Source organism: Hoplias malabaricus, unplaced genomic scaffold (genome assembly GCF_029633855.1).
Source record: "Hoplias malabaricus isolate fHopMal1 unplaced genomic scaffold, fHopMal1.hap1 scaffold_67, whole genome shotgun sequence".
NCBI classification, from domain to species: Eukaryota; Metazoa; Chordata; class Actinopteri; order Characiformes; family Erythrinidae; genus Hoplias; species Hoplias malabaricus.
In genome coordinates, this window is record NW_027100801.1 from 73,663 (window position 1) to 86,105 (window position 12,443).

Consider the following 12,443-nt stretch of genomic DNA (forward strand, 5'->3'; position numbering starts at 1 on the left):
GCTGTAGAAGACTATTTCTATATACTCTTCTAAGAGTAATACTTGTTTTAGATCTGCCTGTAAACGGTAGACCACCTGACACCTCAAATGAAAATGATTGGCTTTCCAGTTCGTTTTTTTTTTGTTGTTGTTTTTTTTTTTTAAAGTTTTCTTCTTCTCTTGCGTTTAAATGACTGTGGTTACTGCCTTTATAATAGAAACTTAAGCTAAAAAGCTTACAGCACCTAGTATTCCCAGGCAGTCTCCCATCCAAGTACTAACTAGGCCCAACTCTTCTTCGCTTCCGAGATCAGACGGGATCGGGCTTTCAAGGAGTGGTATGGCCGTAAGCGATCACTGCTGGCTGTAGAAGACTATTTCTATATACTCTTCTAAGAGTAATACTTGTTTTAGATCTGCCTGTAAACGGTAGACCACCTGACACCTCAAATGAAAATGATTGGCTTTCCAGTTCGTTTTTTTTTTTTGTAGTTTTCTTCTTCTCTTGTGTTTAAATGACTGTGGTTACTGCCTTTATAATAGAAACTTAAGCTAAAAAGCTTACAGCACCTAGTATTCCCAGGCAGTCTCCCATCCAAGTACTAACTAGGCCCAACTCTTCTTCGCTTCCGAGATCAGACGGGATCGGGCTTTCAAGGAGTGGTATGGCCGTAAGCGATCACTGCTGGCTGTAGAAGACTATTTCTATATACTCTTCTAAGAGTAATACTTGTTTTAGATCTGCCTGTAAACGGTAGACCACCTGACACCTCAAATGAAAATGATTGGCTTTCCAGTTCGTTTTTTTTTTGTTGTTGTTTTTTTTTTTAAAGTTTTCTTCTTCTCTTGCGTTTAAATGACTGTGGTTACTGCCTTTATAATAGAAACTTAAGCTAAAAAGCTTACAGCACCTAGTATTCCCAGGCAGTCTCCCATCCAAGTACTAACTAGGCCCAACTCTTCTTCGCTTCCGAGATCAGACGGGATCGGGCTTTCAAGGAGTGGTATGGCCGTAAGCGATCACTGCTGGCTGTAGAAGACTATTTCTATATACTCTTCTAAGAGTAATACTTGTTTTAGATCTGCCTGTAAACGGTAGACCACCTGACACCTCAAATGAAAATGATTGGCTTTCCAGTTCGTTTTTTTTTTTGTTGTTTTTTTTTTTTAAGTTTTCTTCTTCTCTTGTGTTTAAATGACTGTGGTTACTGCCTTTATAATAGAAACTTAAGCTAAAAAGCTTACAGCACCTAGTATTCCCAGGCAGTCTCCCAACCAAGTACTAACTAGGCCCAACTCTTCTTCGCTTCCGAGATCAGACGGGATCGGGCTTTCAAGGAGTGGTATGGCCGTAAGCGATCACTGCTGGCTGTAGAAGACTATTTCTATATACTCTTCTAAGAGTAATACTTGTTTTAGATCTGCCTGTAAACGGTAGACCACCTGACACCTCAAATGAAAATGATTGGCTTTCCAGTTCGTTTTTTTTTTGTTGTTGTTTTTTTTTTTTAAAGTTTTCTTCTTCTCTTGCGTTTAAATGACTGTGGTTACTGCCTTTATAATAGAAACTTAAGCTAAAAAGCTTACAGCACGTAGTATTCCCAGGCAGTCTCCCATCCAAGTACTAACTAGGCCCAACTCTTCTTCGCTTCCGAGATCAGACGGGATCGGGCTTTCAAGGAGTGGTATGGCCGTAAGCGATCACTGCTGGCTGTAGAAGACTATTTCTATATACTCTTCTAAGAGTAATACTTGTTTTAGATCTGCCTGTAAACGGTAGACCACCTGACACCTCAAATGAAAATGATTGGCTTTCCAGTTCGTTTTTTTTTTTTTGTAGTTTTCTTCTTCTCTTGTGTTTAAATGACTGTGGTTACTGCCTTTATAATAGAAACTTAAGCTAAAAAGCTTACAGCACCTAGTATTCCCAGGCAGTCTCCCATCCAAGTACTAACTAGGCCCAACTCTTCTTCGCTTCCGAGATCAGACGGGATCGGGCTTTCAAGGAGTGGTATGGCCGTAAGCGATCACTGCTGGCTGTAGAAGACTATTTCTATATACTCTTCTAAGAGTAATACTTGTTTTAGATCTGCCTGTAAACGGTAGACCACCTGACACCTCAAATGAAAATGATTGGCTTTCCAGTTCGTTTTTTTTTTGTTGTTGTTTTTTTTTTTAAAGTTTTCTTCTTCTCTTGCGTTTAAATGACTGTGGTTACTGCCTTTATAATAGAAACTTAAGCTAAAAAGCTTACAGCACCTAGTATTCCCAGGCAGTCTCCCATCCAAGTACTAACTAGGCCCAACTCTTCTTCGCTTCCGAGATCAGACGGGATCGGGCTTTCAAGGAGTGGTATGGCCGTAAGCGATCACTGCTGGCTGTAGAAGACTATTTCTATATACTCTTCTAAGAGTAATACTTGTTTTAGATCTGCCTGTAAACGGTAGACCACCTGACACCTCAAATGAAAATGATTGGCTTTCCAGTTCGTTTTTTTTTTTTGTAGTTTTCTTCTTCTCTTGTGTTTAAATGACTGTGGTTACTGCCTTTATAATAGAAACTTAAGCTAAAAAGCTTACAGCACCTAGTATTCCCAGGCAGTCTCCCATCCAAGTACTAACTAGGCCCAACTCTTCTTCGCTTCCGAGATCAGACGGGATCGGGCTTTCAAGGAGTGGTATGGCCGTAAGCGATCACTGCTGGCTGTAGAAGACTATTTCTATATACTCTTCTAAGAGTAATACTTGTTTTAGATCTGCCTGTAAACGGTAGACCACCTGACACCTCAAATGAAAATGATTGGCTTTCCAGTTCGTTTTTTTTTTGTTGTTGTTTTTTTTTTTTAAAGTTTTCTTCTTCTCTTGCGTTTAAATGACTGTGGTTACTGCCTTTATAATAGAAACTTAAGCTAAAAAGCTTACAGCACCTAGTATTCCCAGGCAGTGTCCCATCCAAGTACTAACTAGGCCCAACTCTTCTTCGCTTCCGAGATCAGACGGGATCGGGCTTTTAAGGAGTGGTATGGCCGTAAGCGATCACTGCTGGCTGTAGAAGACTATTTCTATATACTCTTCTAAGAGTAATACTTGTTTTAGATCTGCCTGTAAACGGTAGACCACCTGACACCTCAAATGAAAATGATTGGCTTTCCAGTTCGTTTTTTTTTTTTTTGTAGTTTTCTTCTTCTCTTGTGTTTAAATGACTGTGGTTACTGCCTTTATAATAGAAACTTAAGCTAAAAAGCTTACAGCACCTAGTATTCCCAGGCAGTCTCCCATCCAAGTACTAACTAGGCCCAACTCTTCTTCGCTTCCGAGATCAGACGGGATCGGGCTTTCAAGGAGTGGTATGGCCGTAAGCGATCACTGCTGGCTGTAGAAGACTATTTCTATATACTCTTCTAAGAGTAATACTTGTTTTAGATCTGCCTGTAAACGGTAGACCACCTGACACCTCAAATGAAAATGATTGGCTTTCCAGTTCGTTTTTTTTTTTTGTAGTTTTCTTCTTCTCTTGTGTTTAAATGACTGTGGTTACTGCCTTTATAATAGAAACTTAAGCTAAAAAGCTTACAGCACCTAGTATTCCCCGGCAGTCTCCCATCCAAGTACTAACTAGGCCCAACTCTTCTTCGCTTCCGAGATCAGACGGGATCGGGCTTTCAAGGAGTGGTATGGCCGTAAGCGATCACTGCTGGCTGTAGAAGACTATTTCTATATACTCTTCTAAGAGTAATACTTGTTTTAGATCTGCCTGTAAACGGTAGACCACCTGACACCTCAAATGAAAATGATTGGCTTTCCAGTTCGTTTTTTTTTTTGTTTTTTTTTTTTTTTAAGTTTTCTTCTTCTCTTGTGTTTAAATGACTGTGGTTACTGCCTTTATAATAGAAACTTAAGCTAAAAAGCTTACAGCACCTAGTATTCCCAGGCAGTCTCCCAACCAAGTACTAACTAGGCCCAACTCTTCTTCGCTTCCGAGATCAGACGGGATCGGGCTTTCAAGGAGTGGTATGGCCGTAAGCGATCACTGCTGGCTGTAGAAGACTATTTCTATATACTCTTCTAAGAGTAATACTTGTTTTAGATCTGCCTGTAAACGGTAGACCACCTGACACCTCAAATGAAAATGATTGGCTTTCCAGTTCGTTTTTTTTTTGTTGTTGTTTTTTTTTTTAAAGTTTTCTTCTTCTCTTGCGTTTAAATGACTGTGGTTACTGCCTTTATAATAGAAACTTAAGCTAAAAAGCTTACAGCACCTAGTATTCCCAGGCAGTCTCCCATCCAAGTACTAACTAGGCCCAACTCTTCTTCGCTTCCGAGATCAGACGGGATCGGGCTTTCAAGGAGTGGTATGGCCGTAAGCGATCACTGCTGGCTGTAGAAGACTATTTCTATATACTCTTCTAAGAGTAATACTTGTTTTAGATCTGCCTGTAAACGGTAGACCACCTGACACCTCAAATGAAAATGATTGGCTTTCCAGTTCGTTTTTTTTTTGTTGTTGTTTTTTTTTTTTAAAGTTTTCTTCTTCTCTTGCGTTTAAATGACTGTGGTTACTGCCTTTATAATAGAAACTTAAGCTAAAAAGCTTACAGCACCTAGTATTCCCAGGCAGTCTCCCATCCAAGTACTAACTAGGCCCAACTCTTCTTCGCTTCCGAGATCAGACGGGATCGGGCTTTCAAGGAGTGGTATGGCCGTAAGCGATCACTGCTGGCTGTAGAAGACTATTTCTATATACTCTTCTAAGAGTAATACTTGTTTTAGATCTGCCTGTAAACGGTAGACCACCTGACACCTCAAATGAAAATGATTGGCTTTCCAGTTCGTTTTTTTTTTTTGTAGTTTTCTTCTTCTCTTGTGTTTAAATGACTGTGGTTACTGCCTTTATAATAGAAACTTAAGCTAAAAAGCTTACAGCACCTAGTATTCCCAGGCAGTCTCCCATCCAAGTACTAACTAGGCCCAACTCTTCTTCGCTTCCGAGATCAGACGGGATCGGGCTTTCAAGGAGTGGTATGGCCGTAAGCGATCACTGCTGGCTGTAGAAGACTATTTCTATATACTCTTCTAAGAGTAATACTTGTTTTAGATCTGCCTGTAAACGGTAGACCACCTGACACCTCAAATGAAAATGATTGGCTTTCCAGTTCGTTTTTTTTTTGTTGTTGTTTTTTTTTTTTAAAGTTTTCTTCTTCTCTTGCGTTTAAATGACTGTGGTTACTGCCTTTATAATAGAAACTTAAGCTAAAAAGCTTACAGCACCTAGTATTCCCAGGCAGTGTCCCATCCAAGTACTAACTAGGCCCAACTCTTCTTCGCTTCCGAGATCAGACGGGATCGGGCTTTTAAGGAGTGGTATGGCCGTAAGCGATCACTGCTGGCTGTAGAAGACTATTTCTATATACTCTTCTAAGAGTAATACTTGTTTTAGATCTGCCTGTAAACGGTAGACCACCTGACACCTCAAATGAAAATGATTGGCTTTCCAGTTCGTTTTTTTTTTTTTGTAGTTTTCTTCTTCTCTTGTGTTTAAATGACTGTGGTTACTGCCTTTATAATAGAAACTTAAGCTAAAAAGCTTACAGCACCTAGTATTCCCAGGCAGTCTCCCATCCAAGTACTAACTAGGCCCAACTCTTCTTCGCTTCCGAGATCAGACGGGATCGGGCTTTCAAGAAGTGGTATGGCCGTAAGCGATCACTGCTGGCTGTAGAAGACTATTTCTATATACTCTTCTAAGAGTAATACTTGTTTTAGATCTGCCTGTAAACGGTAGACCACCTGACACCTCAAATGAAAATGATTGGCTTTCCAGTTCGTTTTTTTTTTTTGTAGTTTTCTTCTTCTCTTGTGTTTAAATGACTGTGGTTACTGCCTTTATAATAGAAACTTAAGCTAAAAAGCTTACAGCACCTAGTATTCCCCGGCAGTCTCCCATCCAAGTACTAACTAGGCCCAACTCTTCTTCGCTTCCGAGATCAGACGGGATCGGGCTTTCAAGGAGTGGTATGGCCGTAAGCGATCACTGCTGGCTGTAGAAGACTATTTCTATATACTCTTCTAAGAGTAATACTTGTTTTAGATCTGCCTGTAAACGGTAGACCACCTGACACCTCAAATGAAAATGATTGGCTTTCCAGTTCGTTTTTTTTTTTGTTTTTTTTTTTTTTTAAGTTTTCTTCTTCTCTTGTGTTTAAATGACTGTGGTTACTGCCTTTATAATAGAAACTTAAGCTAAAAAGCTTACAGCACCTAGTATTCCCAGGCAGTCTCCCAACCAAGTACTAACTAGGCCCAACTCTTCTTCGCTTCCGAGATCAGACGGGATCGGGCTTTCAAGGAGTGGTATGGCCGTAAGCGATCACTGCTGGCTGTAGAAGACTATTTCTATATACTCTTCTAAGAGTAATACTTGTTTTAGATCTGCCTGTAAACGGTAGACCACCTGACACCTCAAATGAAAATGATTGGCTTTCCAGTTCGTTTTTTTTTTTTGTAGTTTTCTTCTTCTCTTGTGTTTAAATGACTGTGGTTACTGCCTTTATAATAGAAACTTAAGCTAAAAAGCTTACAGCACCTAGTATTCCCCGGCAGTCTCCCATCCAAGTACTAACTAGGCCCAACTCTTCTTCGCTTCCGAGATCAGACGGGATCGGGCTTTCAAGGAGTGGTATGGCCGTAAGCGATCACTGCTGGCTGTAGAAGACTATTTCTATATACTCTTCTAAGAGTAATACTTGTTTTAGATCTGCCTGTAAACGGTAGACCACCTGACACCTCAAATGAAAATGATTGGCTTTCCAGTTCGTTTTTTTTTTTGTTTTTTTTTTTTTTTAAGTTTTCTTCTTCTCTTGTGTTTAAATGACTGTGGTTACTGCCTTTATAATAGAAACTTAAGCTAAAAAGCTTACAGCACCTAGTATTCCCAGGCAGTCTCCCAACCAAGTACTAACTAGGCCCAACTCTTCTTCGCTTCCGAGATCAGACGGGATCGGGCTTTCAAGGAGTGGTATGGCCGTAAGCGATCACTGCTGGCTGTAGAAGACTATTTCTATATACTCTTCTAAGAGTAATACTTGTTTTAGATCTGCCTGTAAACGGTAGACCACCTGACACCTCAAATGAAAATGATTGGCTTTCCAGTTCGTTTTTTTTTTGTTGTTGTTTTTTTTTTTTAAAGTTTTCTTCTTCTCTTGCGTTTAAATGACTGTGGTTACTGCCTTTATAATAGAAACTTAAGCTAAAAAGCTTACAGCACCTAGTATTCCCAGGCAGTCTCCCATCCAAGTACTAACTAGGCCCAACTCTTCTTCGCTTCCGAGATCAGACGGGATCGGGCTTTCAAGGAGTGGTATGGCCGTAAGCGATCACTGCTGGCTGTAGAAGACTATTTCTATATACTCTTCTAAGAGTAATACTTGTTTTAGATCTGCCTGTAAACGGTAGACCACCTGACACCTCAAATGAAAATGATTGGCTTTCCAGTTCGTTTTTTTTTTGTTGTTGTTTTTTTTTTTTAAAGTTTTCTTCTTCTCTTGCGTTTAAATGACTGTGGTTACTGCCTTTATAATAGAAACTTAAGCTAAAAAGCTTACAGCACCTAGTATTCCCAGGCAGTCTCCCATCCAAGTACTAACTAGGCCCAACTCTTCTTCGCTTCCGAGATCAGACGGGATCGGGCTTTCAAGGAGTGGTATGGCCGTAAGCGATCACTGCTGGCTGTAGAAGACTATTTCTATATACTCTTCTAAGAGTAATACTTGTTTTAGATCTGCCTGTAAACGGTAGACCACCTGACACCTCAAATGAAAATGATTGGCTTTCCAGTTCGTTTTTTTTTTTTGTAGTTTTCTTCTTCTCTTGTGTTTAAATGACTGTGGTTACTGCCTTTATAATAGAAACTTAAGCTAAAAAGCTTACAGCACCTAGTATTCCCAGGCAGTCTCCCATCCAAGTACTAACTAGGCCCAACTCTTCTTCGCTTCCGAGATCAGACGGGATCGGGCTTTCAAGGAGTGGTATGGCCGTAAGCGATCACTGCTGGCTGTAGAAGACTATTTCTATATACTCTTCTAAGAGTAATACTTGTTTTAGATCTGCCTGTAAACGGTAGACCACCTGACACCTCAAATGAAAATGATTGGCTTTCCAGTTCGTTTTTTTTTTGTTGTTGTTTTTTTTTTTTAAAGTTTTCTTCTTCTCTTGCGTTTAAATGACTGTGGTTACTGCCTTTATAATAGAAACTTAAGCTAAAAAGCTTACAGCACCTAGTATTCCCAGGCAGTCTCCCATCCAAGTACTAACTAGGCCCAACTCTTCTTCGCTTCCGAGATCAGACGGGATCGGGCTTTCAAGGAGTGGTATGGCCGTAAGCGATCACTGCTGGCTGTAGAAGACTATTTCTATATACTCTTCTAAGAGTAATACTTGTTTTAGATCTGCCTGTAAACGGTAGACCACCTGACACCTCAAATGAAAATGATTGGCTTTCCAGTTCGTTTTTTTTTTTTGTAGTTTTCTTCTTCTCTTGTGTTTAAATGACTGTGGTTACTGCCTTTATAATAGAAACTTAAGCTAAAAAGCTTACAGCACCTAGTATTCCCAGGCAGTCTCCCATCCAAGTACTAACTAGGCCCAACTCTTCTTCGCTTCCGAGATCAGACGGGATCGGGCTTTCAAGGAGTGGTATGGCCGTAAGCGATCACTGCTGGCTGTAGAAGACTATTTCTATATACTCTTCTAAGAGTAATACTTGTTTTAGATCTGCCTGTAAACGGTAGACCACCTGACACCTCAAATGAAAATGATTGGCTTTCCAGTTCGTTTTTTTTTTGTTGTTGTTTTTTTTTTTTAAAGTTTTCTTCTTCTCTTGCGTTTAAATGACTGTGGTTACTGCCTTTATAATAGAAACTTAAGCTAAAAAGCTTACAGCACCTAGTATTCCCAGGCAGTCTCCCATCCAAGTACTAACTAGGCCCAACTCTTCTTCGCTTCCGAGATCAGACGGGATCGGGCTTTCAAGGAGTGGTATGGCCGTAAGCGATCACTGCTGGCTGTAGAAGACTATTTCTATATACTCTTCTAAGAGTAATACTTGTTTTAGATCTGCCTGTAAACGGTAGACCACCTGACACCTCAAATGAAAATGATTGGCTTTCCAGTTCGTTTTTTTTTTTGTTGTTTTTTTTTTTTAAGTTTTCTTCTTCTCTTGTGTTTAAATGACTGTGGTTACTGCCTTTATAATAGAAACTTAAGCTAAAAAGCTTACAGCACCTAGTATTCCCAGGCAGTCTCCCAACCAAGTACTAACTAGGCCCAACTCTTCTTCGCTTCCGAGATCAGACGGGATCGGGCTTTCAAGGAGTGGTATGGCCGTAAGCGATCACTGCTGGCTGTAGAAGACTATTTCTATATACTCTTCTAAGAGTAATACTTGTTTTAGATCTGCCTGTAAACGGTAGACCACCTGACACCTCAAATGAAAATGATTGGCTTTCCAGTTCGTTTTTTTTTTGTTGTTGTTTTTTTTTTTAAAGTTTTCTTCTTCTCTTGCGTTTAAATGACTGTGGTTACTGCCTTTATAATAGAAACTTAAGCTAAAAAGCTTACAGCACCTAGTATTCCCAGGCAGTCTCCCATCCAAGTACTAACTAGGCCCAACTCTTCTTCGCTTCCGAGATCAGACGGGATCGGGCTTTCAAGGAGTGGTATGGCCGTAAGCGATCACTGCTGGCTGTAGAAGACTATTTCTATATACTCTTCTAAGAGTAATACTTGTTTTAGATCTGCCTGTAAACGGTAGACCACCTGACACCTCAAATGAAAATGATTGGCTTTCCAGTTCGTTTTTTTTTTTTTGTAGTTTTCTTCTTCTCTTGTGTTTAAATGACTGTGGTTACTGCCTTTATAATAGAAACTTAAGCTAAAAAGCTTACAGCACCTAGTATTCCCAGGCAGTCTCCCATCCAAGTACTAACTAGGCCCAACTCTTCTTCGCTTCCGAGATCAGACGGGATCGGGCTTTCAAGGAGTGGTATGGCCGTAAGCGATCACTGCTGGCTGTAGAAGACTATTTCTATATACTCTTCTAAGAGTAATACTTGTTTTAGATCTGCCTGTAAACGGTAGACCACCTGACACCTCAAATGAAAATGATTGGCTTTCCAGTTCGTTTTTTTTTTTTGTAGTTTTCTTCTTCTCTTGTGTTTAAATGACTGTGGTTACTGCCTTTATAATAGAAACTTAAGCTAAAAAGCTTACAGCACCTAGTATTCCCCGGCAGTCTCCCATCCAAGTACTAACTAGGCCCAACTCTTCTTCGCTTCCGAGATCAGACGGGATCGGGCTTTCAAGGAGTGGTATGGCCGTAAGCGATCACTGCTGGCTGTAGAAGACTATTTCTATATACTCTTCTAAGAGTAATACTTGTTTTAGATCTGCCTGTAAACGGTAGACCACCTGACACCTCAAATGAAAATGATTGGCTTTCCAGTTCGTTTTTTTTTTTGTTGTTTTTTTTTTTTAAGTTTTCTTCTTCTCTTGTGTTTAAATGACTGTGGTTACTGCCTTTATAATAGAAACTTAAGCTAAAAAGCTTACAGCACCTAGTATTCCCAGGCAGTCTCCCAACCAAGTACTAACTAGGCCCAACTCTTCTTCGCTTCCGAGATCAGACGGGATCGGGCTTTCAAGGAGTGGTATGGCCGTAAGCGATCACTGCTGGCTGTAGAAGACTATTTCTATATACTCTTCTAAGAGTAATACTTGTTTTAGATCTGCCTGTAAACGGTAGACCACCTGACACCTCAAATGAAAATGATTGGCTTTCCAGTTCGTTTTTTTTTTGTTGTTGTTTTTTTTTTTTAAAGTTTTCTTCTTCTCTTGCGTTTAAATGACTGTGGTTACTGCCTTTATAATAGAAACTTAAGCTAAAAAGCTTACAGCACGTAGTATTCCCAGGCAGTCTCCCATCCAAGTACTAACTAGGCCCAACTCTTCTTCGCTTCCGAGATCAGACGGGATCGGGCTTTCAAGGAGTGGTATGGCCGTAAGCGATCACTGCTGGCTGTAGAAGACTATTTCTATATACTCTTCTAAGAGTAATACTTGTTTTAGATCTGCCTGTAAACGGTAGACCACCTGACACCTCAAATGAAAATGATTGGCTTTCCAGTTCGTTTTTTTTTTTTGTAGTTTTCTTCTTCTCTTGTGTTTAAATGACTGTGGTTACTGCCTTTATAATAGAAACTTAAGCTAAAAAGCTTACAGCACCTAGTATTCCCAGGCAGTCTCCCATCCAAGTACTAACTAGGCCCAACTCTTCTTCGCTTCCGAGATCAGACGGGATCGGGCTTTCAAGGAGTGGTATGGCCGTAAGCGATCACTGCTGGCTGTAGAAGACTATTTCTATATACTCTTCTAAGAGTAATACTTGTTTTAGATCTGCCTGTAAACGGTAGACCACCTGACACCTCAAATGAAAATGATTGGCTTTCCAGTTCGTTTTTTTTTTGTTGTTGTTTTTTTTTTTTAAAGTTTTCTTCTTCTCTTGCGTTTAAATGACTGTGGTTACTGCCTTTATAATAGAAACTTAAGCTAAAAAGCTTACAGCACCTAGTATTCCCAGGCAGTCTCCCATCCAAGTACTAACTAGGCCCAACTCTTCTTCGCTTCCGAGATCAGACGGGATCGGGCTTTCAAGGAGTGGTATGGCCGTAAGCGATCACTGCTGGCTGTAGAAGACTATTTCTATATACTCTTCTAAGAGTAATACTTGTTTTAGATCTGCCTGTAAACGGTAGACCACCTGACACCTCAAATGAAAATGATTGGCTTTCCAGTTCGTTTTTTTTTTGTTGTTGTTTTTTTTTTTTAAAGTTTTCTTCTTCTCTTGCGTTTAAATGACTGTGGTTACTGCCTTTATAATAGAAACTTAAGCTAAAAAGCTTACAGCACCTAGTATTCCCAGGCAGTGTCCCATCCAAGTACTAACTAGGCCCAACTCTTCTTCGCTTCCGAGATCAGACGGGATCGGGCTTTTAAGGAGTGGTATGGCCGTAAGCGATCACTGCTGGCTGTAGAAGACTATTTCTATATACTCTTCTAAGAGTAATACTTGTTTTAGATCTGCCTGTAAACGGTAGACCACCTGACACCTCAAATGAAAATGATTGGCTTTCCAGTTCGTTTTTTTTTTTTTGTAGTTTTCTTCTTCTCTTGTGTTTAAATGACTGTGGTTACTGCCTTTATAATAGAAACTTAAGCTAAAAAGCTTACAGCACCTAGTATTCCCAGGCAGTCTCCCATCCAAGTACTAACTAGGCCCAACTCTTCTTCGCTTCCGAGATCAGACGGGATCGGGCTTTCAAGGAGTGGTATGGCCGTAAGCGATCACTGCTGGCTGTAGAAGACTATTTCTATATACTCTTCTAAGAGCAATACTTGTTTTAGATCTGCCTG

General features: G+C 40.1%; 35 non-coding genes and 2 pseudogenes across 35 annotated transcripts; all 37 read right to left on the minus strand.

Moving 5' to 3' along the window:
- Window positions 1–212: 212 nt before the first annotated feature.
- Window positions 213–331, minus strand: LOC136680529 (5S ribosomal RNA). The gene has a single exon (XR_010797140.1). It is a non-coding gene; the product is annotated as a 5S ribosomal RNA (ribosomal RNA).
- Window positions 332–537: 206 nt separating this feature from the next.
- Window positions 538–656, minus strand: LOC136680530 (5S ribosomal RNA). Its single transcript, XR_010797141.1, has one exon. It is a non-coding gene; the product is annotated as a 5S ribosomal RNA (ribosomal RNA).
- Window positions 657–878: 222 nt separating this feature from the next.
- On the minus strand, window positions 879–997 carry LOC136680531 (5S ribosomal RNA). The gene has a single exon (XR_010797142.1). It is a non-coding gene; the product is annotated as a 5S ribosomal RNA (ribosomal RNA).
- Window positions 998–1,217: 220 nt separating this feature from the next.
- On the minus strand, window positions 1,218–1,336 carry LOC136680307 (5S ribosomal RNA). The gene has a single exon (XR_010796960.1). It is a non-coding gene; the product is annotated as a 5S ribosomal RNA (ribosomal RNA).
- Window positions 1,337–1,559: 223 nt separating this feature from the next.
- Window positions 1,560–1,678, minus strand: LOC136680420 (5S ribosomal RNA; annotated as a pseudogene).
- Window positions 1,679–1,885: 207 nt separating this feature from the next.
- Window positions 1,886–2,004, minus strand: LOC136680532 (5S ribosomal RNA). The gene has a single exon (XR_010797143.1). It is a non-coding gene; the product is annotated as a 5S ribosomal RNA (ribosomal RNA).
- Window positions 2,005–2,226: 222 nt separating this feature from the next.
- LOC136680533 (5S ribosomal RNA) lies at window positions 2,227–2,345 on the minus strand. The gene has a single exon (XR_010797144.1). It is a non-coding gene; the product is annotated as a 5S ribosomal RNA (ribosomal RNA).
- Window positions 2,346–2,551: 206 nt separating this feature from the next.
- On the minus strand, window positions 2,552–2,670 carry LOC136680534 (5S ribosomal RNA). The gene has a single exon (XR_010797145.1). It is a non-coding gene; the product is annotated as a 5S ribosomal RNA (ribosomal RNA).
- Window positions 2,671–2,893: 223 nt separating this feature from the next.
- On the minus strand, window positions 2,894–3,012 carry LOC136680250 (5S ribosomal RNA). Its single transcript, XR_010796907.1, has one exon. It is a non-coding gene; the product is annotated as a 5S ribosomal RNA (ribosomal RNA).
- Window positions 3,013–3,220: 208 nt separating this feature from the next.
- Window positions 3,221–3,339, minus strand: LOC136680535 (5S ribosomal RNA). Its single transcript, XR_010797146.1, has one exon. It is a non-coding gene; the product is annotated as a 5S ribosomal RNA (ribosomal RNA).
- A 206-nt stretch (window positions 3,340–3,545) lies between these two features.
- LOC136680377 (5S ribosomal RNA) lies at window positions 3,546–3,664 on the minus strand. The gene has a single exon (XR_010797028.1). It is a non-coding gene; the product is annotated as a 5S ribosomal RNA (ribosomal RNA).
- Window positions 3,665–3,884: 220 nt separating this feature from the next.
- Window positions 3,885–4,003, minus strand: LOC136680308 (5S ribosomal RNA). The gene has a single exon (XR_010796961.1). It is a non-coding gene; the product is annotated as a 5S ribosomal RNA (ribosomal RNA).
- A 222-nt stretch (window positions 4,004–4,225) lies between these two features.
- On the minus strand, window positions 4,226–4,344 carry LOC136680536 (5S ribosomal RNA). Its single transcript, XR_010797147.1, has one exon. It is a non-coding gene; the product is annotated as a 5S ribosomal RNA (ribosomal RNA).
- Window positions 4,345–4,567: 223 nt separating this feature from the next.
- Window positions 4,568–4,686, minus strand: LOC136680537 (5S ribosomal RNA). Its single transcript, XR_010797148.1, has one exon. It is a non-coding gene; the product is annotated as a 5S ribosomal RNA (ribosomal RNA).
- A 206-nt stretch (window positions 4,687–4,892) lies between these two features.
- Window positions 4,893–5,011, minus strand: LOC136680539 (5S ribosomal RNA). Its single transcript, XR_010797150.1, has one exon. It is a non-coding gene; the product is annotated as a 5S ribosomal RNA (ribosomal RNA).
- A 223-nt stretch (window positions 5,012–5,234) lies between these two features.
- LOC136680251 (5S ribosomal RNA) lies at window positions 5,235–5,353 on the minus strand. The gene has a single exon (XR_010796908.1). It is a non-coding gene; the product is annotated as a 5S ribosomal RNA (ribosomal RNA).
- Window positions 5,354–5,560: 207 nt separating this feature from the next.
- Window positions 5,561–5,679, minus strand: LOC136680319 (5S ribosomal RNA). Its single transcript, XR_010796972.1, has one exon. It is a non-coding gene; the product is annotated as a 5S ribosomal RNA (ribosomal RNA).
- A 206-nt stretch (window positions 5,680–5,885) lies between these two features.
- On the minus strand, window positions 5,886–6,004 carry LOC136680378 (5S ribosomal RNA). Its single transcript, XR_010797029.1, has one exon. It is a non-coding gene; the product is annotated as a 5S ribosomal RNA (ribosomal RNA).
- Window positions 6,005–6,224: 220 nt separating this feature from the next.
- On the minus strand, window positions 6,225–6,343 carry LOC136680309 (5S ribosomal RNA). The gene has a single exon (XR_010796962.1). It is a non-coding gene; the product is annotated as a 5S ribosomal RNA (ribosomal RNA).
- A 206-nt stretch (window positions 6,344–6,549) lies between these two features.
- Window positions 6,550–6,668, minus strand: LOC136680379 (5S ribosomal RNA). Its single transcript, XR_010797030.1, has one exon. It is a non-coding gene; the product is annotated as a 5S ribosomal RNA (ribosomal RNA).
- A 220-nt stretch (window positions 6,669–6,888) lies between these two features.
- Window positions 6,889–7,007, minus strand: LOC136680310 (5S ribosomal RNA). The gene has a single exon (XR_010796963.1). It is a non-coding gene; the product is annotated as a 5S ribosomal RNA (ribosomal RNA).
- Window positions 7,008–7,230: 223 nt separating this feature from the next.
- On the minus strand, window positions 7,231–7,349 carry LOC136680540 (5S ribosomal RNA). Its single transcript, XR_010797151.1, has one exon. It is a non-coding gene; the product is annotated as a 5S ribosomal RNA (ribosomal RNA).
- A 223-nt stretch (window positions 7,350–7,572) lies between these two features.
- On the minus strand, window positions 7,573–7,691 carry LOC136680541 (5S ribosomal RNA). The gene has a single exon (XR_010797152.1). It is a non-coding gene; the product is annotated as a 5S ribosomal RNA (ribosomal RNA).
- A 206-nt stretch (window positions 7,692–7,897) lies between these two features.
- On the minus strand, window positions 7,898–8,016 carry LOC136680542 (5S ribosomal RNA). The gene has a single exon (XR_010797153.1). It is a non-coding gene; the product is annotated as a 5S ribosomal RNA (ribosomal RNA).
- Window positions 8,017–8,239: 223 nt separating this feature from the next.
- Window positions 8,240–8,358, minus strand: LOC136680543 (5S ribosomal RNA). The gene has a single exon (XR_010797154.1). It is a non-coding gene; the product is annotated as a 5S ribosomal RNA (ribosomal RNA).
- A 206-nt stretch (window positions 8,359–8,564) lies between these two features.
- LOC136680545 (5S ribosomal RNA) lies at window positions 8,565–8,683 on the minus strand. The gene has a single exon (XR_010797156.1). It is a non-coding gene; the product is annotated as a 5S ribosomal RNA (ribosomal RNA).
- A 223-nt stretch (window positions 8,684–8,906) lies between these two features.
- LOC136680546 (5S ribosomal RNA) lies at window positions 8,907–9,025 on the minus strand. The gene has a single exon (XR_010797157.1). It is a non-coding gene; the product is annotated as a 5S ribosomal RNA (ribosomal RNA).
- Window positions 9,026–9,245: 220 nt separating this feature from the next.
- On the minus strand, window positions 9,246–9,364 carry LOC136680311 (5S ribosomal RNA). The gene has a single exon (XR_010796964.1). It is a non-coding gene; the product is annotated as a 5S ribosomal RNA (ribosomal RNA).
- Window positions 9,365–9,586: 222 nt separating this feature from the next.
- LOC136680547 (5S ribosomal RNA) lies at window positions 9,587–9,705 on the minus strand. The gene has a single exon (XR_010797158.1). It is a non-coding gene; the product is annotated as a 5S ribosomal RNA (ribosomal RNA).
- Window positions 9,706–9,912: 207 nt separating this feature from the next.
- On the minus strand, window positions 9,913–10,031 carry LOC136680548 (5S ribosomal RNA). The gene has a single exon (XR_010797159.1). It is a non-coding gene; the product is annotated as a 5S ribosomal RNA (ribosomal RNA).
- A 206-nt stretch (window positions 10,032–10,237) lies between these two features.
- Window positions 10,238–10,356, minus strand: LOC136680380 (5S ribosomal RNA). Its single transcript, XR_010797031.1, has one exon. It is a non-coding gene; the product is annotated as a 5S ribosomal RNA (ribosomal RNA).
- Window positions 10,357–10,576: 220 nt separating this feature from the next.
- On the minus strand, window positions 10,577–10,695 carry LOC136680312 (5S ribosomal RNA). Its single transcript, XR_010796965.1, has one exon. It is a non-coding gene; the product is annotated as a 5S ribosomal RNA (ribosomal RNA).
- Window positions 10,696–10,918: 223 nt separating this feature from the next.
- LOC136680421 (5S ribosomal RNA) lies at window positions 10,919–11,037 on the minus strand (annotated as a pseudogene).
- A 206-nt stretch (window positions 11,038–11,243) lies between these two features.
- LOC136680549 (5S ribosomal RNA) lies at window positions 11,244–11,362 on the minus strand. The gene has a single exon (XR_010797160.1). It is a non-coding gene; the product is annotated as a 5S ribosomal RNA (ribosomal RNA).
- A 223-nt stretch (window positions 11,363–11,585) lies between these two features.
- On the minus strand, window positions 11,586–11,704 carry LOC136680551 (5S ribosomal RNA). The gene has a single exon (XR_010797162.1). It is a non-coding gene; the product is annotated as a 5S ribosomal RNA (ribosomal RNA).
- Window positions 11,705–11,927: 223 nt separating this feature from the next.
- Window positions 11,928–12,046, minus strand: LOC136680252 (5S ribosomal RNA). The gene has a single exon (XR_010796909.1). It is a non-coding gene; the product is annotated as a 5S ribosomal RNA (ribosomal RNA).
- Window positions 12,047–12,253: 207 nt separating this feature from the next.
- Window positions 12,254–12,372, minus strand: LOC136680552 (5S ribosomal RNA). Its single transcript, XR_010797163.1, has one exon. It is a non-coding gene; the product is annotated as a 5S ribosomal RNA (ribosomal RNA).
- Window positions 12,373–12,443: the final 71 nt, after the last annotated feature.